Below are 25,294 nucleotides of genomic sequence, written 5' to 3'. Positions count from 1 at the left end.
CATAATGGTAAGTAGTGCAGGGAATTGAATATGGCCAGGGTGATCTCCTGGACTAGTTTCGATCGCCTGGATGGGTCGGAGAGGAATTTTCCCAGATTTTTTTCTCCCTAAATTGGCCTGGGTTTTTATCTGGTTTTTGCCTCTCCCAGGAGATCACCTGGCTCCAGTTGGGGTGGAGTGTAGAATGTTTCAGTATAAGGGGTGTCGCAGTTGTGTGAGGCGGACTGGTTGGGCTTGGTGCTCTTTGCCTTTCCGTCATTGTTCATGGGTTTATATGTAACCTTTAGGGCTGCTGACCAAGGGCCGTGGACATGATGGGCCGAAATACATCAATGATTTAGATGAAGGAATTGAATGTAATATCTCCAAGTTTGCAGATGACACTAAGCTTGGTGGTAGTGTGAGCTGTGAGGAGGATGCTAAGAGGCTGCAGGGTGACTTGGACAGGTTAGGTGAGTGGGCAAATGCATGGCAGATGCAGTATAATGTAGATAAATGTCAGGTTATCCACTTTGGTGGCAAAAACAGGAAGACAGAATATTATCTGAATGATGATAGATTAGGAAAAGGGGAGGTGCAACGAGACCTGGGTGTCATGGTACATCAGTCATTGAAGTTTGGCATGTAGGTACAACAGGCGGTGAAGAAGGTAAATGGCATGTTGGCCTTCATAGCGAGGGGATTTGAGTACAGGAGCAGGGAGGTCTTACTACAGTTGTACAGGGCCTTGGTGAGGCCACACCTGGAATATTGTGTTCAGTTTTGGTCTCCTAATCTGAGGAAGGACATTCTTGCTATTGAGGGAGTGCAGCGAAGGTTCACCAGACTGATTCCTGGGATGGCAGGACTGACATGTGAGGAGAGACTGGATCAACTGGGCCTGTATTCACTGGAGTTTAAAAGAATGAGAGGGGATCTCATAGAAACATATAAAATTCTGACAGGCTTGGACAGGTTAGAGGCAGGAAGAATGTTCCCGTTGCTGGGGAGTTCCAGAACGAGGGTACACAGTCTAAGAATAAGGGGTAAGCCATTTAGGACTGAGATAAGGAGAAACTTCTTCACTCAGAGAGTTGTTGACCTGCGGAATTCCCTGCCGCAGAGAGTTGTTGATGCCAGTTCATTGGATATATTCAAGAGGGAGTTAGATATGGCACTTACGGTTAAGGGGATCAAGAGGTATGGAGAGAAAGCAGGAAAGGGGTACTGAGGTGAATGATCAGCCATGATCTCATTGAATGGTGGTGCAGGCTCGAAGGGCTGAATGGCCTACTCCTGCACCTATTTTCTATGTTTCTATGTTTCTAAATGGCCTCCTTCTGCGCTGTAAATTTCTATGTTTCTGTACAGGAGGGCGGGCATCACTACTGCCCTGTAGACCATGAGCTTGCTGGCAGTTTTACATTATATAGGGAAAGAAGTTTCTCCTGAATTCCCCATTGGGTTTATCAGTGACTGTCTTATATTGATGGCCCCGAGTTCTGGGCTCCTCCACAAATGGAAACATCTTCTCTAACCTATCGAACAATGATGAGCCACGAATGGCCGACTCCTGCTCCTATTTCTTATGAAGCCCCCACAGCGTTTCGAAGGCCTCTGTCAGCCGTGCTGTCATGAGCGACCAGTCTCCAAAGACCCGTGTCATTGTATCGAGGTTCTATCAGCCATTGTCCAATCCATCGGAACCAGAGCGCTGAAGACAATCAGCGCCATGACGTCACAATGCGGGTGTACATTCGAAACCAAACAAGGACCAGGCAGCCCAACAGAAACCCTGATGCTGGGATGCTCCATGGATTTCTATCAAGTTCAGAGGTAGTTATCACCCGGGAGGATCAGCGGCCGAACAAAAACAGTTACTGGTCGTGGTGTGTGTCGATACCCAACAAAGTCTTCCCGATTCAAGGTAACCATCGTGCGCGTCATGCTCGGGAAGGGCAGGGGGACCGTGAACTTTATTCTCTGGGGACGGTGCAGCGAAGGTGCACCAGATCAATTCCTGCGATGAGAGGGCTGTCCTAGGAGAGGTTGAGTAGATTGGGCCCATGCTCCCTGGAGTTGAGAAGAACGGGAGGTGATCTCATTGAAACGTCCAACATTCTTACAGGGATCGACAGGGCAGATGCAGGGAGGATGTTTCCCCCCCGGGCTGGGAGTCTAGAACCAGGGGTCACAGTCTCAGGATAAGGGGTCGGCCATTTAAGACTGAGATGAGGAGGAATTTCTTCACTCAGAGGGTGGTGAATCTTTGGAATTCTCTGCCCCAGAGAGCTGTGGAGGCTCAATCTGTGAGTATATTTAAGGCTGAGATCGATAGAATTTTGGACTCTCGGGGAAATCGAGAGATCGGGCAGGGAAGTGGAGTTGAGGTAGAAGATCAGCCATGATCTTATTGAATGGCGGAGCAGGCTCGAGGGGCCGAATGGCCGACTCCTGCTCCTAATTCTTATGTCCTTGTGTTTTTAAATCCTGAATGTCAGTGCTGGGGACTATTTCACCACAGGTACCTCCCACACATCATTGGGCAATGATTAACAGTGGGCAGACACAGCTTGAAGGGCAGCAGAGATTTGTGACCTTTGCACCCTGCCAGAGGGATGGAGATGGTCACCTCTGACTCCTCCAAAACCCTGTGATCCTCAAGACAGCGGGAAATATTGCAGAATGGGGTGGTTTCAGTACATCTAGTGAGCCAGAGTTCTACTCTGTATCTAACCCCATGCTGTACCTGCCCTGGGAGTGTTTGATGGGACATTGTAGAGGGAGCTTTACTCTGTATCTAACCTGCGCTGTACCTGCCCTGGGAGTGTTTGATGGGACAGTGTAGAGGGAGCTTTATCTGTATCTAACCCCCTGTACCTGCCCTGGGAGTGTTTGATGGGACAGTGTAGAGGGAGCTTTATCTGTATCTAACCCCCTGTACCTGCCCTGGGAGTGTTTGATGGGACAGTGTAGAGGGAGCTTTACTCTGTATCTGACCCCCTGTACCTGCCCTGGGAGTGTTTAATGGGACAGTGTAGAGGGAGCTTTACTCTGTATCTAACCCCGTGCTATACCTGCCCTGGGAGTGTTTGATGGGGACAGTGTAGAGGGAGCTTTACTCTGTATCTAACCCCCTGTACCTGCCCTGGGAGTGTTTGATGGGACAGTGTAGAGGGAGCTTTACTCTGTATCTAACCCCATGCTGTACCTGCCCTGGGAGTGTGTGATGGGACAGTGTCGAGGGAGCTTTACTCTGTATCTAACCCCATGCTGTACCTGCCCTGGGAGTGTTTGATGGGACAGTGTAGAGGGAGCTTTACTCTGTATCTAACCCCCTGTACCTGCCCTGGGAGTGTGTGATGGGACAGTGTAGAGGGAGCTTTACTCTGTATCTAACCCCATGCTGTACCTGCCCTGGGAGAGTTTGATGGGACAGTGTAGAGGGAGCTTTACTCTGTATCTAACCCCCTGTACCTGCCCTGGGAGTGTGTGATGGGACAGTGTAGAGGGAGCTTTACTCTGTATCTAACCCCCTGTACCTGCCCTGGGAGTGTGTGATGGGACAGTGTAGAGGGAGCTTTACTCTGTATCTAACCCCCTGTACCTGCCCTGGGAGTGTTTGATGGGACAGTGTAGAGGGAACTTTACTCTGTATCTAACCCCCTGTACCTGCCCTGGGAGTGTTTGATGGGACAGTGTAGAGGGAGCTTTACTCTGTATCTAACCCCATGCTGTACCTGCCCTGGGAGTGTTTGATGGGACAGTGTAGAGGGAGCTTTACTCTGTATCTAACCCCCTGTACCTGCCCTGGGAGTGTGTGATGGGACAGTGTAGAGGGAGCTTTACTCTGTATCTAACCCCATGCTGTACCTGCCCTGGGAGAGTTTGATGGGACAGTGTAGAGGGAGCTTTACTCTGTATCTAACCCCCTGTACCTGCCCTGGGAGTGTGTGATGGGACAGTGTAGAGGGAGCTTTACTCTGTATCTAACCCCCTGTACCTGCCTTGGGAGTGTGTGATGGGACAGTGTAGAGGGAGCTTTACTCTGTATCTAACCCCCTGTACCTGCCCTGGGAGTGTTTGATGGGACAGTGTAGAGGGAGCTTTACTCTGTATCTAACCCCCTGTACCTGCCCTGGGAGTGTTTGATGGGGCAGTGTAGAGGGAGCTTTACTCTGTATCTAACCCCGTGCTGTGCCAGCCCTGGAAGTTACAGGGAGAAAAAAAGAGAGGGAGAAAGAGTGAGAGAAAGGAAGAGAAAGAGAGAGAGAGAGAGAGAGAGAGACTATTTAAGCAAGGAGGGAGACAGAAAGCAGGAAACTATAGACCAGTTTGCCTAACATCTGTCATTGGGAAAATGCTGGAGTCCTTTATTAAGGGAGTAGTAACAGGACATTTGGAAAATCAGAATGCAGTCAAGCAGAGTCAGCATGGTTTTGTGAAAAGGAAATCATATTTGACAAATTTGCTGAAGTTCTTTGAGGATGTAATGAACAGGGTGGATAAGGGGGAACCAGTAGATGTCGTGTATTTGGATTTCCAGAAGGCATTCGGTTAGGTTACTGCACAAGATAAGAGCTCATGGGGTTGGGGGTAATATATTAGCATGGATAGAGGATTGGCTAACTAACAGAAAACAGAAAGTCGGGATAAATGGGTCATTTTCCGGTTGGCAAACTGTAACTAGTGGGGTGCCAAAGGGATCAGTGCTGGGTCCTCAACTATTTACAATCTATATTAACGACTTGGATGAAGAGACTGAGTGTAATGTAGCCAAGTTTGCTGATGATACAAAGATGGGTGGGAAAGCAAGTCGTGAGGAGGACACAAAAAATCTGCAAAAGGATATAGACAGGCTCAGTGAGTGGGCAAAAATTTGGCAGATGGAGTATAATGTGGGAAAATGTGAGGTTATATACTTTGGAAGGAAAAATAAAAAAGCAAATTAATATTTAAATGCGGAGAGATTACAAAGTGCCGCAGTACAGAGGGACCTAGGGGTCCTTGTGCACAAAACACAAAAAGTTAGTATGCAGATACAGCAAGGGATCAGAAAGGCCAATGGAATGTTGACCTTTATTGCAAGGGGGATAGAGTATAAAAGCAGAGAAGTCCTGCTACAACTGTACAGGGTATTGGTGAGGCCACACCTGGAGTACTGCGTACAGTTTTGTTCTCCTTAGTTAAGGAAGGATATACTTGCATTGGAGGCAGTTCAGAGAAGGTTCACGAGATTGATTCCTGAGATGAAGGGGTTGTCTTATGAGGAAAGGTTGAGCAGGTTGGGCCTGTACTCATTGGAGTTTAGAAGACTGAGAGGTGATTTTATTGAAATGCGCAAGATTCTGAGGGGGCTCGACAGGGTGGATGCAGAGAGGATGTTTCCCCTCGTGGGGAAATCTAGAACTAGGGGGCATAGTCTCAGAATAAGGGGCCGCCCATTTAAAACGGAGATGAGGAGGAATTTCTTCTCTCTGAGGGTCGTGGATCTGTGGAATTCTCTGCCCCAGAGAGCTGTGGAGGCTGGGTCATTGAATATATTCAAGATGGAGATAGACAGATTTTTGAGCGATAAGGGAGTCAAGGGTTATGGGGAGCGGGCAGGGAAGTGGAGCTGAGTCCATGATCAGATCAGCCATGATATTGAATGGCGGAGCAGTCTCGAGGGGCTGAATGGGCCTCCTATTCCAGTGTAACAGGCTCGAGGGACTGAATGGGCCTCCTCCTGTTCCTGTGCAACAGGCTCGAGGGGCTGAATGGGTCTCCTCCTGTTCCTGTGTAACAGGCTCGAGGGGCTGAATGGGCCTCCTCCTGTTCCTGTGTAACAGGCTCGAGGGGCTGAATGGGCCTCCTCCTGTTCCTGTGTAACAGGCTCGAGGGGCTGAATGGGCCTCCTCCTGTTCCTGTGTAACAGGCTCGAGGGGCTGAATGGGCCTCCTCCTGTTCCTGTGTAACAGGCTCGAGGGGCTGAATGGGCCTCCTCGTGTTCCTGTATAACGGGCTCGAGGGGCTGAATGGGTCTCCTCCTGTTCCTGTGTAACAGGCTCGAGGGGCTGAATGGGCCTCCTCCTGTTCCTGTGTAACAGGCTCGAGGGGCTGAATGGCCTCCTCCTGTTCCTGTGTAACAGGCTCGAGGGGCTGAATGGGCCTCCTCCTGTTCCTGTGTAACAGGCTCGAGGGGCTGAATGGGCCTCCTCCTGTTCCTGTGTAACAGGCTCGAGGGGCTGAATGGGCCTCCTCCTGTTCCTGTGTAACAGGTTCGAGGGGCTGAATGGGCCTCCTCCTGTTCCTGTGTAACAGGCTCGAGGGACTGAATGGGCCGCCTCCTGTTCCTGTGTAACAGGCTCGAGGGGCTGAATGGGCCTCCTCCTGTTCCTGTGTAACAGGCTCGAGGGGCTGAATGGGCCTCCTCCTGTTCCTGTGTAACAGGCTCGAGGGGCTGAATGGGCCTCCTCCTGTGACTGATGATTTTGTGTGTGGGAGTGAGGGCTGAGCTGGGCTGCGGTCTGAGTGTTGTGTCTTTGCTTCCCCGCCCCCCCCCCTGTACAGAGAATGGCGGCCCACGTGCCCACGGCCCCGGGCTACCTGCAGATGCTGGCGAGCGGCGCCCGCTACTTCAGTGGGCCGGAGGAAGTGGTGTTCCGCAACATCGAGGCGTGCGGGGAGCTGGCCCGCTCGCTGCGGGCCACGTTCGGGCCCGGCGGCCTCAACAAGCTGGTGGTGAGCCGTCTGCAGGAGGTGCTGGTGACGGGTGACGTCGGCACAGTGCTGCGGGAGCTGGAGGTGGAGCAGCCGGCCGCCAGGCTGCTGGTGCTCGCCGTCGGGGCCCAGGAGGCGGAGGCGGGCGACGGGCGCTGCCTGGTGCTGCTGCTGGCCGGGGCGCTGCTGGAACGGGCGGGCGGCCTGCTGCGGGCAGGGATCTCGCCGGCCCAGGTGGCGGAGGGCTACCGCCAGGCCTGCCGGCGGGCCCTGGGGGCGCTGGAGGGGCTGTGCCGCGGGGGGCTGCCGGACCGGCGGGACCCGGGCGAGGTGGCGCGGGCGGTCAGGGCGGCGGTGGGCGCCAAGCTGCCGGGCTACGAGGGCCCGCTGTCGCGGCTGGTGGCGGAGGCCTGCGTGGCGGTGGCGGGGGAGGGGGAGGGGCAGGGGGGCTTCGACCCGGAGGCGGTGCGGCTCTGCAAGGTGCTGGGGGCGGGGGTGGGCGACTCGGCCGTGCTGGCGGGCCTGGCCTTCAAGCGGGAGGCGGAGGGGCGGGTGACGGCCGTGCGCGGGGCCCGGGTGGCGGTCTACAGCTGCGCCTTCGAGCTGCCGCGCACCGAGGCCAAGGGGACGGCGCTGGTGCGCGGGGCCGAGGGGCTGCGGGCGCTGGCCCAGGGCGAGGAGAGGGCCACCGAGGACATGGTGCGGGGCCTGGCCGAGGCCGGCGGCAACGTGGTGGTGGCAGGCGGCAAGGTGGGCGACCTGGCCCTGCAGTTTGCCGACGAGCGGGGACTCATGGTGGTGCGCCTGCCCTCCCGGCAGGACCTGGCGCGGCTGGGCCGGGCGCTGGGCGTCTCACCCCTCGCCCAGCTCCGCCCGCCGCCCACGCCCGCCGAGCTGGGCCCCTGCGAGCGGGTGGAGCTGCGGGAGGTGGGCGGCACCCAGCTGGTGGTGTTCGAGCGCCACGCCGCGCCGGTGCGCACCGTGGTGCTGCGCGGCTCGAGCCGGCGGCTGCAAGACCACGTGGCGGAGGCGGTGAGGGACGGGGTCAGCGCCTACCGCACGCTGAGCCGCGACGGGCGGGTGCTGCCGGGAGCGGGGGCCACCGAGATGGAGCTGGCCCGCCAGCTGTCCGAGCTGGCCCAGTCCTGCCCCGGCCTCGAGCAGTACGTCATCCGGGAGTTTGCCGGAGCCCTGGAGTCGGTGGCCGAGGCACTGGTGCAGAGCGCCGGCGACGTTGAACGCCAGTCGGTGGCCAAGCTCCGGGCCGCCCACCAGATGGGCGGGCGCGACATGGGCTTCGACCTGGAGGCCGGGCCGGGCGGGATCCTGGACGCCGCCCAGGCCGGGATCTGGGACCCGCTGCTGGTCAAGCGGTCCGCCCTCGAGCTCGCCACCAACGCCGCAGTCACCGTGCTCAGTGTCGACCAGATCATCATGGCCAAGAAGTCCGGGGGTCCCAAGCCCCGGGGAGAGAACCCCAACTGGGACCTGCCGCCCGACCACATCGATTGAAGAGGTCCATCGTCCCCGCAAAACCCCACCCCACCCCCGACCTCCGACCTCCGCGGAAACCTCACCTAGACAGACCAGAGCCAATAAAACGATCAGAGTATTCAACCCACGCCTCTCGCCTCATTGACTACATTTCGGGAGAAGGTGGTTCCTACGCCACACAGACACACACACACAGAGTACGGACAACACCGAGCTCGGCACCCCCTCGAGCGAACAGGATTAGGGGTGATCTCATCGAGGTTAAATGGTAGATCAGAGAATCACGGAAATTTACCGCACGGAATGAGATCGCGCCTTTTCGGCCCATCGTGTCCGCCCCGGCCGACAAAGAGCCACCCGGCCTAATCCCACTTTCCCGCTCCGGGTCCCTAGCCCGGTAGGTTTCGGCACTCCAGGTGCGCATCCAAATGTGGTGAGGGTTTCTGCCTCCACCGCCCTTTCAGGCAGTGAGTTCCAGACCCAGACCCCCACCACCCTCTGGGTGAAGACATTTCCCCTCAGATCCCCTCAAAACTTCCCCCCAATTACTTTAAATCTATGGCCCTTGGTTGTTGACCCCTCTGCTAAAGGGAAACAGGTCCTTCCTATCCACTCTATCCAGGCCCCTCATCATTTTATACACCTCAATCAGGTCTCCCCTCAGCCTCCTTTGTTCCAAAGAAAACAACCCCAGCCTATCCAATCTTTCCTCATGGCTAAAACTCTCCAGTCCCGGCAATGTCCTCATAAATTTCATCTGTACCCTCTCCAGTGCAATCACATCTTTCCTGTAATGTGGTGACCAGAACTGCACGCAGTACTCCAGCTGTGGCCTACTCAGTGTTTTACACCTGTTTGAACCCGTGCCCCTTGTCCTCCCCTGGAACCCATTCAAAGAATCTGCATTTCCTCAATCCCACCCCCACTCCCGACCATCCTCCTTACTTCACAGAACGACACGGCCCAGGAGGAGGCCATTGGGCCCATCGAGCCTGTGCCGGCTCTGTGAGCGAGCGATCCCATCAGTCCCACTCCCCCTGCTCTCTCCCCACAGCCCGGTGAATGTTTCCCCGTCCAGTATTGATCCAATTCCCGGTTTGAAAGTTACTATTGAATCTGCTCCCACCGCCCTTTCAGGCAGCGCGTTCCCGATCACAACAACTCGCTGCGTAAACACATTCTCCCCATCTCCCCCTCTTGGTTCCCATCACCGATTATCGTCAATCTGTGTCCCTCTGGTTACCGACCCTCCTGCCCCGGGGAACAGTCTCTCCTTATTTACTCCATCGAAACCCCTCGTGATTTCAATCCCTTCTGTGAAATCGCCTGTCGGGCAGCTCCTTACCAGGTCGAATAGCCCAACCCTTTCCCCATAACAGAAGAACATCAGAATTAGGAGCAGGAGTCGGCCATTCGGCCCCTCGAGCCCGCTCCGCCATTCGATGAGATTACAGCTGATCTTCCACCTAAACTCCACTTTCCCGCCACTGATTCCTTCGACTCCAAAAATTTATCGACCTCAGCCTTGAATATATTCAGAGACTCGGCATCCGCAACCCTCTGGGGCAGAGAATTCCAACGATTCACAGCCAACGAAGTACTCTCGAAGTATAGTCACTGTTGCAATGTAAGAAGCGCAGCAGTCCATCTGCGCACAGCAAGATCCCACAAACGGCGATGTGACAATGAACAGATACTGTTTTTTTTTTAGCAATGTTGATTGAGGGGTGAATATTGGCTCAAGGACACCTGACCCATCCCCTCACACACACCCCCACCCCACCACCACCACTCCGCCCCACCCCAGGGAGCAGCCTTGTGACACCTCACTGTGCTTCCCCCACAGCCAAGCAGCCGTCCCCTCAGAGTCCCGTGCTGAAGGTGCGGTCGTGATGTTAGAATCACCGGCTTCTCCCAGTGCAGGCCCTTGCTCCTTTAAATGCCAGGGGGCTGTGACACAGTGGGAAATGAAGACAGAGGGGGCCCTCTTTGCAAATGGCTGAGAATGATTTAAAACCTAAAGTAAAGCAGTGCCTTGACAGGAATTGACGGCTCCATTACTCCCAGTTATTGCTGCTAATGGCCCCTTCATAACCTCATCGCTTCACTCCACCACCGGGATTTTACACAAGCCACTCTGATCCATGTTTGTAGCAACGCGGGACAGAATGGAAAAAAGCCATTAACCTTTTAAAAATCTAATGGCTAATCGATGCCCTCGCCCCAAATCAATGGGCTCGTCCTCATCTTTCTGCCATTTACTGGCAGTGTTTAATCCGTCTCCCTGTCAATCAATCGGACCGCGTTATTGCAGCGGTCTCACTCCGTGACCATGTCCAAGGCTGTTCAATGTGGCTCCCGGAAAGTGGTGGTGGAAAATGTCCCAGCCCCCCTCCCACACCTCACCCCCCCCCCACCCCATGTCCCAGCCCCCCTCCCACACCTCACCCCCCCCCCACCCCACACTGCTCTCTCCCCCCTTCCACACCTCGCCCCCCCCCACCCCATGTCCCAGCCCCCCCTCCCACACCTCACCCCCCCCCTCCCCACACTGCTCTCTCCCCCCCTTCCACACCTCGCCCCCCCCACCCCATGTCCCAGCCCCCCTCCCACACCTCACCCCCCCCTCCCCACACTGCTCTCTCCCCCCCTTCCACACCTCGCCCCCCCCACCCCATGTCCCAGCCCCCACCCCCCACTGCTCTCTCCCCCCCCCATGTCCCAGCACCCCCCCACCTCTCTCCCACCCCCCCCCATGTCCCAGCACCCCTCCCCCACATCACCACCCCCATGTCCCAGCTCCCACCTCCACAATCCCCCCTCTCTCCCCCCATGCCCCAAGAGCCCCCGCACCACATTCCACCCCATCTCTCCCATGTCCCAGGACCCCCCCCACAATCCCTCCTCTCTCTCCCCCCATGTCTCAGAACCCCCCCCACAATCCCCCCTCTCTCTCCCCCCATGTCTCAGAACCCCCCCCACAATCCCCCCTCTCTCTCCCCCCATGTCTCAGAACCCCCCCCCCACAATCCCCCCTCTCTCTCCCTCCATGTCTCAGAACCCCCCACAATCCCCCCTCTCTCTCCCCCCAATGTCCCAGCCCCCCCATAATCCCCACTCTCTCCCCCCCATGCCCCAGGAGCCCCTCCCCACATTCCCCCCTCTCTCCCCCTCCCATGTCCCATCCCCCCCCCACAATCCTCTCCCTCTGCCCCCATGTCCCAGGAGCCCCCCCCCACAATCCCCCTCTCTCTCTCCCCCCCCCATGTCCCAGCCCCCCCCTCGCCCTTACCCCTGTGTCCCAGCCTCCCCCCTCCCCACCTCTCCCCCTCCAACTCCCACGACCACCGCCCAGTTCAAAAAGTTTGGAAACATTTTTTTTACGTTTTTAAAAGTTGTGTCTCGGCCAGAGATAACACAATTGCAATGATCAGAAGAGCAGCAATTATTAAATAAACTAATCTGGACTAACCTTGGATAAGAACATAAGAAATAGGAGCAGGAGTCGGCCATTCGGCCCCTCGAGCCTGCTCCGCCATTCAATAAGATCATTGGCTGATCATGGACTCAGCTCCACTTCCCCGCCCACTCCCCATAACCTTGACTCCCTTATCGCTCAAAAATCTGTCTATCTCCACCTTAAATATATTCAATGACCCAGCCCCCACAGCTCTCTGGGGCAGGGAATTCCACAGATTTACAACCCTCTGAGAGAAGAAATCCCTCCTCATCTCCGTCTTAAATGGGCGACCCCTTATTCTGAGACTATGCCCCCTAGTTCTAGATTCCCCCACGAGGGGAAACATCCTCTCTGCATCTACCTTGTCAAGCCCCCTCGGAATCTTATACGTTTCAATAAGATCACCTCTCATTCTTCTAAACTCCGATGAGTACAGACCCAACCTGCTCATCCTTTCCTCATAAGACAACTCCCTCATCTCCGGAATCAACCGAGTGAACCTTCTCTGAACTGCCTCCAATGCAAGTATATCCCTCCTTAAATTGAGGTGCAGGTCAGCCATGATTTGATTGAATGACGGAGCAGACTCCAGGGGTTGAAGGGTATACTCCTGTTCCTGTGTCACTTTAACCTTTCTCCTTCTCCGACCTAACAAGATCCCTATGCTGACCTTGTGACTCCCTGAATTATGGAGCGATTCACCCCAGCCTTGGATATACGTTTCCCACAACCCCCCGAGATCTCTGCGCTCCTCCAATTCTGCCCTCTCGCCCATCCCCCGATTTCCATCGCTCCACCATCGGCGGCCGTGCCTTCAGCTGCCTGGGCCCCAAGCTCTGGAACTCAACAACACCAACCTGTAGTTATATAGCGCCTTTAACGTAGTGAAACATCCCAAGCCGCTTCACAGGAGTGGGAAAAGACAAAACAAATAAATTTGACACCTAGCTGCGCAATTAGCGCTGGTGACCGTCAGAGAGGTCGGTTTTAAGGAGCGTCTTGAAGGAGGAGAGAGAGGCGGAGAGGTTTAGGGAGGGAGTTCCAGAGCTTGGGGCCCAGGCAACAGAAGGCACGGCCACCGATGGTTGAGCGATTAATTCTGCCCTCCTAAGTATCCCTGATTATAGAGGAGCGCAGACATCTCGGCGGGGTTGTGGGGCTGGAGGAGATTACAGAGATAGGGAGGGGCGAGGGCCATGGAGGGGTTTGTAAACAAGGATGAGAATTTTGAAATCGAGGCGTTGCTTAACCGGGAGCCAATGTAGGTCAGCGAGCACAGGGGGTGATGGGTGAGCGGGACTCGGTGCGAGTTAGGACACGGGGTCAGCGAGCACAAGGGGTGATGGGTGAGCGGGACTCGGTGCAAGTTAGGACACGGGGCAGCGAGCACAGTGGGTGATGGGTGAGTGGGACTGGGTGCGAGTTAGGACACGGGGTCAGCGAGCACAGGGGGTGATGGGTGAGTGGGACTGGGTGCGAGTTAGGACACGGGGTCAGCGAGCACAGGGGGTGATGGGTGAGCGGGACTGGGTGCGAGTTAGGACACGGGGTCAGCGAGCACAGGGGGTGATGGGTGAGCGGGACTCGGTGCGAGTTAGGACACGGGGCAGTGAGCACAGGGGGTGATGGGTGAACGGGACTCGGTGCGAGTTAGGACACGGGGCAGCGAGCACAGGGGGTGATGGGTGAGTGGGACTGGGTGCGAGTTAGGACATGGGGTAGCCAAGTTTTGGATCACTTCCAGTTTGCGTCGGGTAGAATGTGGGAGGCCGGCCAGGAGTGCGTTGGAATTGTCAAGTCTGGAGGTAGCAAAGGCATGGGTGAGGGCTTCAGCAGCGGATGAGCTGAGGCAGGGGGCGGAGACGGGCGATGTTACGGAGGTAATTCCCTCCCGAAACCTCTCCGCCTCTCTCTCCTCCTTTAAGACGCTCCTTAAAACCTTCATCATTGAGTTTTGGAAGCCTGTCCTGATATCTCCTTATGTGGCCCGGTATCAACTTCTTTTACGCTCCTGAGCTGTTTTCATTTGGTGACTAGGCCGCTGTTTAAATGCTGCTTGTGGCTGTTGTCAAACTTTCTATTTTTAATCGATGCAGGATTAAATCTGTAACTTCGAGCGCTGCCAATGTTATATTTTTGTGAAAGGCGGAGGTGGTGGGGAGGAGGGGGAGTCACGGAAAGATTAGTTTCAGTGTGACAGCTGCCTGTGTCATTCTGTCTACACCAGAGTGATCGCTGCCAAACCGAGTGGCAGACGCAGGAAGCAATTTAAATGTCATCCTATTTCGGTAAGAGTTGAGTCGAGCCACACGCACACACTCAGCACTAGGGGGCAGCAAAGCTTCACCTCACCCCACTCGCAGAACATGGGTAGATTTCTTTCAAAACTTTTCCCACTATCCTCAACTCACTGGGACCAGTTCCTCCCCCGCCCCCTCTCCCCCATCACACTCCCCCTTCCCCATACAAAGAAAAAAAAGGCGTGCATTTCTATAGCGCCTTTCACAACCACCGGACGTCCCAAAGCGCCTCACAGCCAATGAAGTACTTTTGGAGTGTGGTCACTGTTGTATTGTGGGAAACGCGGCAGCCAATTTGCGCACAGCAAGCTCCCACACACAGCAATGTGATAATGACCAGATCATCTGGTTGATTGTTAGTTGAGGGTTAAATATTGGCCCCAGGACACCGGGGAGAACTCCCCCCGCTCTTCTTCCAAATAGTGGCCGTGGGATCGTTTACATCCACCTGAGGGAGCAGACGGGGCCTCGGTTTAACGTCTCATCCGAAAGATGGCATCTCCGACAGTGCTGCACTCCCTCAGTACTGCCCCTCTGACAGTGCGGCAGTCCCTCAGTACTGCCGCTCCGACAGTGCGGCGCTCCCTTAGTACTGCCCCTCCGACAGTGCGGCGTTCCCTCAGTACTGCCCCTCCGACAGTGCAGCGCTCCCTCAGTACTGCCCCTCCGACAATGCAGTGCTCCCTCAGTACTGCCCCTCCGACAGTGCGGCGCTCCCTCAGTACTGCCCCTCCGACAGTGCGGCACTCCCTCAGTACTGCCCCTCCAACAGTGCAGCGCTCCCTCAGTACTGCCCCTCCGACAGTGTGGTGCTGCCTCAGTACTGCCCCTCCGATAGTGCAGTGCTGCCTCAGTACTGCCCCTCCAATAGTGTGACACTCCCTCAGTACTGCCCCTCCGACAGTGCAGTGCTCCCTCAGTACTGTCCTTCCGACAGTGCGGCACTCCCTCAGTACTGCCCCTCCGACAGTGCAGTGCTCCCTCAGTACTGTCCTTCCGACAGTGCGGCACTCCCTCAGTACTGCCCCTCCGACAGTGCGGCGCTCCTTCAGTACTGCCCCTCCCACAGTGCGGCGCTCCCTTAGTACTGCCCCTCCGACAGTGCGGCGTTCCCTCAGTACTGCCCCTCCGACAGTGCAGCGCTCCCTCAGTACTGCCCCTCCGACAATGCAGTGCTCCCTCAGTACTGCCCCTCCGACAGTGCGGCGCTCCCTCAGTACTGCCCCTCCGACAGTGCGGCACTCCCTCAGTACTGCCCCTCCAACAGTGCAGCGCTCCCTCAGTACTGCCCCTCCGACAGTGTGGTGCTGCCTCAGTACTGCCCCTCCGATAGTGCAGTGCTGCCTCAGTACTGCCCCTCCAATAGTGTGACACTCCCTCAGTACTGCCCCTCCGACAGTGCGGCGTTCCCTCAGTACTGCCCCTCCGACAGTGCAGCGCTCCCTCAGTACTGCCCCTCCGACAATGCAGTGCTCCCTCAGTACTGCCCCTCCAATAGTGTGACACTCCCTCAGTACTGCCCCTCCGACAGTGCAGTGCTCTCTCAGTACTGTCCTTCCGACAGTGCGGCACTCCCTCAGTACTGCCCCTCCGACAGTGCGGCGCTCCTTCAGTACTGCCCCTCCCACAGTGCGGCGCTCCTTCAGTACTGCCCTTCTGACAGTGCGGCACTCCCTCAGTACTGCCCTTCGGACAGTGCGGCACTCCCTCAGTACTGCCCCTCCGACAGTGCGGCGCTCCTTCAGTACTGCCCCTCCGACAGTGCGGCGCTCCTTCAGTACTGCCCCTCCGACAGTGCGGCGCTCCTTCAGTACTGCCCCTCCGACAGTGTGGTGCTGCCTCAGTACTGCCCCTCCGATAGTGCAGTGCTGCCTCAGTACTGCCCCTCCAATAGTGTGACACTCCCTCAGTACTGCCCCTCCGACAGTGCAGTGCTCTCTCAGTACTGTCCTTCCGACAGTGCGGCACTCCCTCAGTACTGCCCCTCCGACAGTGCGGCGCTCCTTCAGTACTGCCCCTCCCACAGTGCGGCGCTCCTTCAGTACTGCCCTTCTGACAGTGCGGCACTCCCTCAGTACTGCCCCTCTGACAGTGCGGCACTCCCTCAGTACTGCCCCTCCGACAGTGCGGCACTCCCTCAGTACTGCCCCTCCGACAGTGCGGCGCTCCCTCAGTACCGCCCCTCCCACAATGCAGCGCTCGCTCAGTACTGCCACTCCGACAGTGCGGCGCTCCCTCAGTACTGCCCCTCCCACAGTGCGGCGCTCCTTCAGTACTGCCCTTCTGACAGTGCGGCACTCCCTCAGTACTGCCCTTCGGACAGTGTGGCGCTCCCTCAGTACTGCCACTCCGACAGTGCGGCGCTCCCTCAGTACTGCCCCTCCGACAGTGCGGCACTCCCTCACCACTGCACCAGGAGTGTCGGCCAGGATGTATGGGCTCAAGTCCCTGGAGTGGGGCTCGAACCCTCGAACATCTGACCCTGAGACGAGAGAGAGAAAGAGTTGCCCACTGACCTACGACTGACACTCTGAAACCAGACACTGCCGGTGCCCCTGACACTTGCAATCTCCCACTGCCTGAGCCAATCTCCCCTCCGACCCAACACTGGCCCAGCTCTTCAATCTCGCCATTGTATTTATATAGCGCCTCGAATCAAACACAATTTGACATAGAGCCACACAAGGAGATATATTAGGACAGGCGACCAAAAGCGTTTTAAAGGAGGAGAGAGGCAGAGAGGTTTAAGGGGGGAGTTCCAGAGCTTGGGGAAATACACCTCCCGCCCCGGTGAGGTATGGTTCCACATGGGCCAGGAACGTATTGGCTCCGTATCCCTGGTTTGTGCTGAAATGGGGGATCTGAGTAGAGAAATTCCTGCTCTGTAAGTATTGGCCGGGCTGCCCTGTTATCTCATTACATTCCACAGCCAAGCCCATGTTTCCTCACTACATTTCTCATCAGTGTTTCTGTTCACCGCACGAGGAACGCAGACCTCCCAATGAACCCTGTCGCCCCCCCCCCCGCCCCCCACCCCCCCCCCCCCAGCGAGACCACGGCCAAATGTGCTCAGTGTACGGCTTGGCAGGGAGGAGTGCTTGGAAAGGAGTCCGTTCCTTATCAAGCAGCCCCCATGCGCCAACTCCCCCCCGCCCCGATAAAGGGCAGCCTCGGAGAATGATTGCCACATCCTGCTCATGGCTCACACTGTGATTCCGGCTCGGGCCCAGGCCAACAGCAACGCTCCCTCAGCTCGTGGGCAGCAGGACCTTGAACACACACAACACCAGGAGGCCTCATGGTCAGCGTCACACAACCAGACCGTCACAGGGTGCCACACAGGTCAACCAGCAATTGCAACAGGAAGAAGGCATTGGGCTTGTGTCCAGTGGGAATGAATGGGAAGGGGTTTGGGTCAGTTGGGATTGTGTACAGGGAGAATGAATGGGAAGGGGTTTGGGTCCATTGGGATTATGTACAGTGGGAGTGAATGGGAAGGGGTTTGGGTCATTGGGATTGTGTACAATGGGAATGAATGGGAAAGTGTTTGGGTCCATAGGGATTGTGTACAGTGGGAGTGAATGAGAAGGGGTTTGGGTCCATTGGGATTATGTACAGTGGGAGCGAATGGGAAGGGGTTTGGGTCCATTGGGATTGTGTACAGTGGGAGTGAATGAGAAGGGGTTTGGGTCCATTGGGATTGTGCACAGTGGGAGTGAATGGGAAGGGGTTTGGGTCAGTTGGGATTGTGTACATTGGGAGTGAATGGGAAGGGGTTTAGGTCCATTGTGATTGTGTACAGTGGGAGTGAATGGGAAGGGGTTTGGGTCATTGGGATTGTGTACAGTGGGAGTGAATGGGAAGGGGGTTGGGTCAGTTGGGATTGTGTACAATGGGAATGAATGGGAAAGTGTTTGGGTCCATAGGGATTGTGTACAATGGGAGTGAATGGGAAGGGGTTTGGGTCCATTGGGATTGTTTACAGTGGGAGTGAATGGGAAGAGGTTTGGGTCCATTGGGATTGTGTACAGTGGGAGTGAATGGGAAGGTGTTTGTCCATTGGGATTGTGTACAGTGGGAGTGAATGGGAAGAGGTTTGGGTCCATTGGGATTGTGTACAGTGGGAGAGAATGGGAAGGTGTTTGTCCATTGGGATTGTGTACAGTGGGAGTGAATGGGAAGGGGTTTGGGTCCATTGGAATTGTGTACAGTGGGAGTGAATGGGAAGGGGTTTGGGTCATTGGGATTATGTACAGTGGGAGTGAATGGGAAGGGGTTTGGGTCATTGGGATTATGTACAGTGGGAGTGAATGGGAAGGGGTTTGGGTCAGTTGGGATTGTGTACAGTGGGAGTGAATGGGAAGGGGTTTGGGTCCATTGGGATTGTGTACAGTGGGAGTGAATGGGAAGGGGTTTGGGTCATTGGGATTATGTACAGTGGGAGTGAATGGGAAGGGGTTTGGGTCATTGGGATTATGTACAGTGGGAGTGAATGGGAAGGGGTTTGGGTCAGTTGGGATTGTTTACAGTGGGAGTGAATGGGAAGGGGTTTGGGTTAGTTGGGATTGTTTACAGTGGGAGTGAATGGGAAGGGGTTTGGGTCAGTTGGGATTGTTTACAGTGGGAGTGAATGGGAAGGGGTTTGGGTCCATTGGGATTGTGTACAGTGGGAGTGAATGCGGAGGGGTGGGTCTGTGTCCGATGGTGCATCCCTCCAGTGTCCCTGCTCTGCCGATCGGCCCATCTCCTTCCTGACTCCCCAGTTCTCCTCCGTGACCTCCCTCTCAGCCAATGTTCAGACAGTCTTCAGTCCTCAGGCAGACACAGAAATCTGGGCTCATTCTACATAATGTCTGTGGAAATTCATCAATGAACCACAAAATCTCCCACTCCTGACCACACCGACCAGTGTCTGTGGTTCAGTCAGAATCCAGGCAGTACACTGATGGTTGAGCCAGTTTAAGCAATAGTACACGAATAATTCACCACTGCACTGCGCCCATGGTAATACCGGTTTGACAACATGCATTCCATCCACCATGCTCATTCACCTGTCCCATTTCTCTTATTTTCCTTTCAATCCAGATCTTCTCTCCATTCCTGAAGGCAGTGACTCTCACTGGGGTACGGGTCACACACACACTGACTCTCACTGGGGTACGGGTCCCACACACACTGACTCTCACTGGGGTATGGGTCCCACACACACACACACACTGACTGGGGTATGGGTCCCACACACAGTGACTCTCACTGGGGTACGGGTCCCACACACACTGACTCTCACTGGGGTACAGTCCCACACACACTGACTCTCACTGGGGTACGGGTACCACACACACTGACTCTCACTGGGGGACAGTCACACACACCGACACTCACTGGGGTACCGGTTCCACACACACTGACTCTCACTGGGGTACGGGTCCCACACACACCGACTCTCACTGGGGTATGGGTCCCACACACACACACACACTGACTGGGGTATGGGTCCCACACACAGTGACTCTCACTGGGGTACGGGTCCCACACACACTGACTCTCACTGGGGTATGGATCCCACACACACTGACTCTCACTGGGGTACGGGTCACACACAAACTGACTCTCACTGGGGTACGGGTCCCACACACACTGACTCTCACTGGGGTACGGATCCCACACACACTGACTCTCACTGGGGTACAGGTCCCACACACACTGACTCTCACTGGGGTACAGTCACACACACCGACACTCACTGGGGTACCGGTTCCACACACACTGACTCTCACTGGGGTACGGGTCCCACACACACCGACTCTCACTGGGGTATGGGTCCCACACACACTGACTCTCACTGGGGTATGGATCCCACACACACTGACTCTCACTGGGGTACGGGTCCCACACACACTGACTCTCCCTGGGGTATGGATCCCACACACACTGACTCTCACTGGGGTACGGGTCCCACACACACTGACTCTCACTGGGGTACGGGTCCCACACACACTGACTCTCACTGGGGTATGGATCCCACACACACACTGACTCTCACTGGGGTACAGTCCCACACACACTGACTCTCACTGGGTTACAGTCCCACACACACCAACTCTCACTGGGGTACGGGTCCCACACACACCGACTCTCACTGGGGTACGGGTCCCACACACACTTAATCTCACTGGGGTACAGTCCCACATACACCGACTCTCACTGGGGTACTGGTCCCACACACACTTAATCTCACTGGGGTACAGGTCCCACATACACCGACTCTCACTGGGGTACGGGTCCCACACACACTTAATCTCACTGGGGTACAGGTCCCACACACACTGACTCTCATTGGGGTACAGTCCCACACACACTGACTCTCACTTGGGTACGGGTCCCACACGCACTGACTCTCACCGGGGTACGGGTCCCACACACACTGACTCTCACTGGGGTACGGGTCCCACACACACTGACTCTCACTGGGGTACAGTCCCACACACACTGACTCTCACTTGGGTACGGGTCCCACATGCACTGACTCTCACTGGGGTACGGGTCCCACACACACTGACTCTCACTGGGGTACGGGTCCCACACACACTGACTCTCACTGGGGTACAGTCCCACATACACTGACTCTCACTTGGGTACGGGTCCCACACGCACTGACTCTCACTGGGGTACGGGTCCCACACACTTCGACTCTCACTGGGGTATGGGTCCCACACACACTGACTCTCACTGGGGTACGGGTCCCACACACACTGACTCTCACTGGGGTACGGGTCCCACACACACTGACTCTCACTGGGGTACGGGTCCCACACACACTGACTCTCACTGGGGTACGGGTCCCACACACACTGACTCTCACTGGGGTACGGGTCCCACACACTTCGACTTTCACTGGGGTACGGGTCCCACACACACTGACTCTCACTGGGGTACGGGTACCATATACACTGACTCTCACTGGGGTACAGTCCCACACACACTGACTCTCACTGGGGTACAGTCCCACACACGCTGATTCTAACTGGGGTACAGTCCCACACACACACTGACTCTCACTGGGGTACGGGTCCCACACACACTGACTCTCACTGAGGTACGGGTCCCACACACACTGACTCTCACTGGGGTACGGGTCCCACACACACCGACTCTCACTCGGGTACAAGCAGCTCACCAGCACCTCTTTGAACCCCTCCACTGCCTCTCTATTTGTCCCCTGTGCTCGCTGACCTACATTGGCTCCCGGTCCGGTAACGCCTCGATTTTAAAATTCTCATCCTCGTGTTCAAATCCCTCCATGGCCCTCGCCCCCTCCCTATCTCTGCAATCTCCTCCAGCCCCACAACCCCCCCGAGATAGCTGCGCTCCTCTAATTCTGCCCTGCCCTGAGCATCCCCTGATTATAATCGCTCCCCCATCGGTGGCCGTGCCTTCTGTTGCCTGGGCCCCAAGCTCTGGAACTCCCTCCCTAAACCTCTCCGCCTCTCTCCCCTCCTTTAAGACGCTCCTTAAAACCTGCCTCTGTGACCAAGCTGTTGGTCACCTGTCCCTAATATCTCCTTATGTGGCTCGGGTCAAATATTTGTCTGATAATCGCTGCCTGTGAAGGGTCCTGGGACGTTTTATTACGTTTCTGGTGCTATATAAATGCAGTTTGCTGCTTGCAGTGACAGGAAGGGATTTATTCTTGTAATCTCGTGTGTTCGGAGACTGTTGGCAGATTAATAAAATGACTTGGAGTGCAAGTAATTGGAATGAATGAAAATGTGAGATCGATAGTGAAAAATACCACCTGATTTGGCAGGTGACATCCCTAAACTGCTGGTAATTACAGCCTTAATGTTCCACACTAATAATCTAACTCAGTTCTTTACAGTACGGCAGGGCAAAGTGGGGAGAGGGGGCGGGAGGCTCCGGGGAGAGGGGCAGTCAGGGTGTCAGGTGGTGGGGTCAGGGGGCAGGGCAGGGTCAGGGGTCAGGGGGAGTGGGGGGGGGCAAGGCGTGGTCAGAGGGCGGGGCAGGGGCAGGGTCAGGTGGGGCGGGGGCGGGGTCAGGGTCAGGGGAGGGTGGGCGGGCGGGGAGGCGAGGTGGCTGGGGGCAAGGTGTGGTCAGGGGGGCAGGCGGCAGGGCGGGGTCAGGGGTCAGGGGTGCGGGTGCATGGTCGGGGGGGGGGGGGAGGCCACGGTGGGGTGGGTCAGGGGGGGGCGGGGGCGGATGCAGGGAGCAGGGTTAGTGGGGAGGTGCAAGGGCGGGGTCGGTCGGGGTGGGTGGGGGGCAGGTTGACCGACCTTAGCAGAGCGACTGGGATCTTCCTGTGTAAAGTCCACCCCGCTTCACCGACGGTTGAATTGCCGAGCAGACCCCAGGCCTCAACACCACCCAGGGCCTGAGGAGAGTTGGCGCAACTCCGCCCCCAAGTTCCATAACGCGGCTCGCAGAAAGCAGACCAAAACCGGGCACAGTTCCACTCGAAATCACCCCACTGTGCTAGCCTCTGTGGTGGAATAGCAGCCCAGCCGCCATTTCTGTGCTGAGGGAGCGCCGCACTGTCGGAGGGGCGGTACTGAGGGAGCACCGCACTGTCGGAGGGGCGGTACTGAGGGAGCATCGCACTGTCGGAGGGGCGGTACTGAGGGAACGCCGCACTGTCGGAGGGGCAGTACTGAGGGAGCGCCGGACTGTCGGAGGGGCGGTACTGAGGGAACGCCACACTGTCGGAGGGGCAGTACTGAGGGAGTGCCACACTGTCGGAGTTGTCGTCTTTCGGCTGAGATGTTAAACCGAGGCCCCGTCTGCCCTCTCCGGTGGGTGTAAAAGATCCCAGGGCCACTATTGGAAGAAGAGCGGGGGGAGTTTAACCCGGTACTTATCCCGTAACCAACTTCAGTAAAAAACACAAAACCAGGGTGTGCACCTCCTGCTGGGCATTGCTGTTTGTGGGAGCTTGCTGTGCAGAAGATAGCTGGCTCATTTGCCTGCCACTTGAAAGAAAAAGAAATTGGTTTGTGTGACAGTGCGGCGCTCCCTCAGTACCGCCGCTCCGACAGTGCGGCGCTCCCTCAGTACTGCCCCTCCGACAGTGCGGCGTTCCCTCAGTACTGCCCCTCCAACAGTGCGGCGCTCCCTCAGTACTGCCCCTCCGACAGTGCGGCGCTCCCTCAGTACCGCCGCTCCGACAGTGCGGCGCTCCCTCAGTACTGCCCCTCCGACAGTGCGGCGTTCCCTCAGTACTGCCCCTCCAACAGTGCGGCGCTCCCTCAGTACTGCCCCTCCGACAGTGCGGCGTTCCCTCAGTACTGCCTCTCCGACAGTGCGGCGCTCCCTCAGTACTGCCCCTCCAACAGTGCGGCGCTCCCTCAGTACTGCCCCTCCGACAGTGCCGCGTTCCCTCAGTACTGCCCCTCCGACAGTGCGGCGCTCCCTCAGTACTGCCCCTCTTACAGTGCGGTGCTCCCTCAGCACTGCCCCTCCGACAGTGCGGCGCTCCCTCAGAACTGCCTCTCCGACAGTGCGGCGTTCCCTCAGTACTGCCCCTCCGACAGTGCGGCGCTCCCTCAGTACTGCCCCTCCGACAGTGCGGCGTTCCCTCAGTACTGCCCCTCCGACAGTGCGGCGCTCCCTCAGTACTGCCCCTCCGACAGTACGACGCTCCCTCAGTACTGCCCCTCCGACAGTGCGGCGCTCCCTCAGTACTGCCCCTCCGACAGTACGACGTTCCCTCAGTACTGCCCCTCCGACAGTGCGATACTCCCTCAGTACTGCCCCTCCGATGGCGCAGTACAACGCGCTCCCTCAGTGCTGCCCCTCCGACAGTGCGATACTCCCTCAGTACTGCCCCTCCGACAGTGCGGCGCTCCCTCAGTACTGCCCCTCCGACAGTACGACGTTCCCTCAGTACTGCCCCTCTGACAGTGCGATACTCCCTCAGTACTGCCCCTCCGATGGCGCAGTATGACGCTCCCTCAGTACTGCCCCATCACCTCCCCCCCCGAATCCTCCTCTCCCTGAGGACTGGGCCGTTATCAAGGCCCCACACCCCGGCCTTCACACTGACTGTTTGATCAGACCATGGGGACGTGATGACCGAGTTAAAAATGAGTTATCGCCTTTCCTTCTCCCCCCGGTGGTGACTGAAGAAAGGGCCCAGAGCTTTCCATTCAGGTCGCGGTTGGAAACAGAGGGAGTGATGGATTTGCTGTCTGTCAGCTTTGTCCTGCTTGTAAGTAGAATTCCCCCCTCCTCCCGCCCTGTCCCCGTCTCTCTCTCTCGCTTTATGAGGCCTCTAATGAAAAGTGTCGAGATTAAAGAGTGATCAGGAATGAAGCGCGTCAGATTGAAGAGAACAAGGCGTTGTATATACAACAGCGAGTTTGCACACTGTCAACGCTGAAATGAGTTTCTAAAGTTATGGCCCAACCCGCTGGGAGATTATTCACACTTGACCTGGTGACCAGGGACCACTTCTGCAGATCCGAGGGCCTTGCTTCAGTGCAGAGACTCAATATTGGGCAATCAATTTCGCCTTAGCAATGAAAGTTTGCGATCTGGGAGGAGTGCCATGTGGTGTTTGCACGGACGAGTATATACACACATAATACGTCAGCGGCATCGACCCAAGCTGGGGGCCCTCCGCACCTATCATTTCATCTTTACGAGTCCCTCTCTCCTCTGAAAGGTCTGCGTTTTCCCACACATCCCTTGCCTGGCGGGAGTTATATTGCCGCATATTTCACCCCCCCTTCTCTCTCCCAGTAACTGTGAGCGCCGTCAATATTTACCTTGGTCTCTGCGGGCGGTGGGAAGCGAAGTGGAGGTTCCTCGGACGATGGATTGGCGTCCAACTCTGATCTCATCCCAGGCCGCAAGGGAGCGGCGGGGGGGGGGGGCAGGGGGAGAGGGGGGAGGAACATGAGTCGTCACGGTTACTGTGCTCAAAGCCGGGAATCTTTCCTCAAGGTGTGGAATCCCTCTCTATAGAATCACGGAAATTTACCGCACGGAAGGAGGCCATTTCGGCCCATCGTGTCCGCGCCGGCCGACCAAGAGCTACCCGGCCTAATCCCACTTTCCAGCTCTGGGTCCGTAGCCCTGTAGGTTACGGCACTCCAGGTGCACATCCAGGTACTTTTTAAATGTGGTGAGGGTTTCTGCCTCTACCACCCTTTCAGGCAGTGAGTTCCAGACCCCCACCACCCTCTGGGTGAAGAGATTTCCCCTCAAATCCCCTCTAAACCTCCCCCCAATTACTTTAAATCGATGCCCCCTGGTTGTTGACCCCTCTGCTCGGGGAAACAGGTCCGTCCTATCCACTCTATCCAGGCCCCTCATCATTTTATACACCACAATCAGGTCTCCC

At 56.6% G+C, this 25,294-nt stretch overlaps 1 pseudogene; it reads left to right on the top strand.

Annotated features, from left to right (window-relative positions):
• The first annotated feature begins 1,820 nt into the window (after positions 1-1,820).
• LOC139233014 (T-complex protein 1 subunit theta pseudogene) lies at positions 1,821-8,193 on the top strand (annotated as a pseudogene).
• Positions 8,194-25,294: the final 17,101 nt, after the last annotated feature.

The sequence above is a fragment of the Pristiophorus japonicus genome, chromosome 20 (genome assembly GCF_044704955.1).
Source record: "Pristiophorus japonicus isolate sPriJap1 chromosome 20, sPriJap1.hap1, whole genome shotgun sequence".
NCBI classification, from domain to species: domain Eukaryota; kingdom Metazoa; phylum Chordata; class Chondrichthyes; family Pristiophoridae; genus Pristiophorus; species Pristiophorus japonicus.
This window is presented reverse-complemented; position numbering and strand designations above follow the sequence as displayed.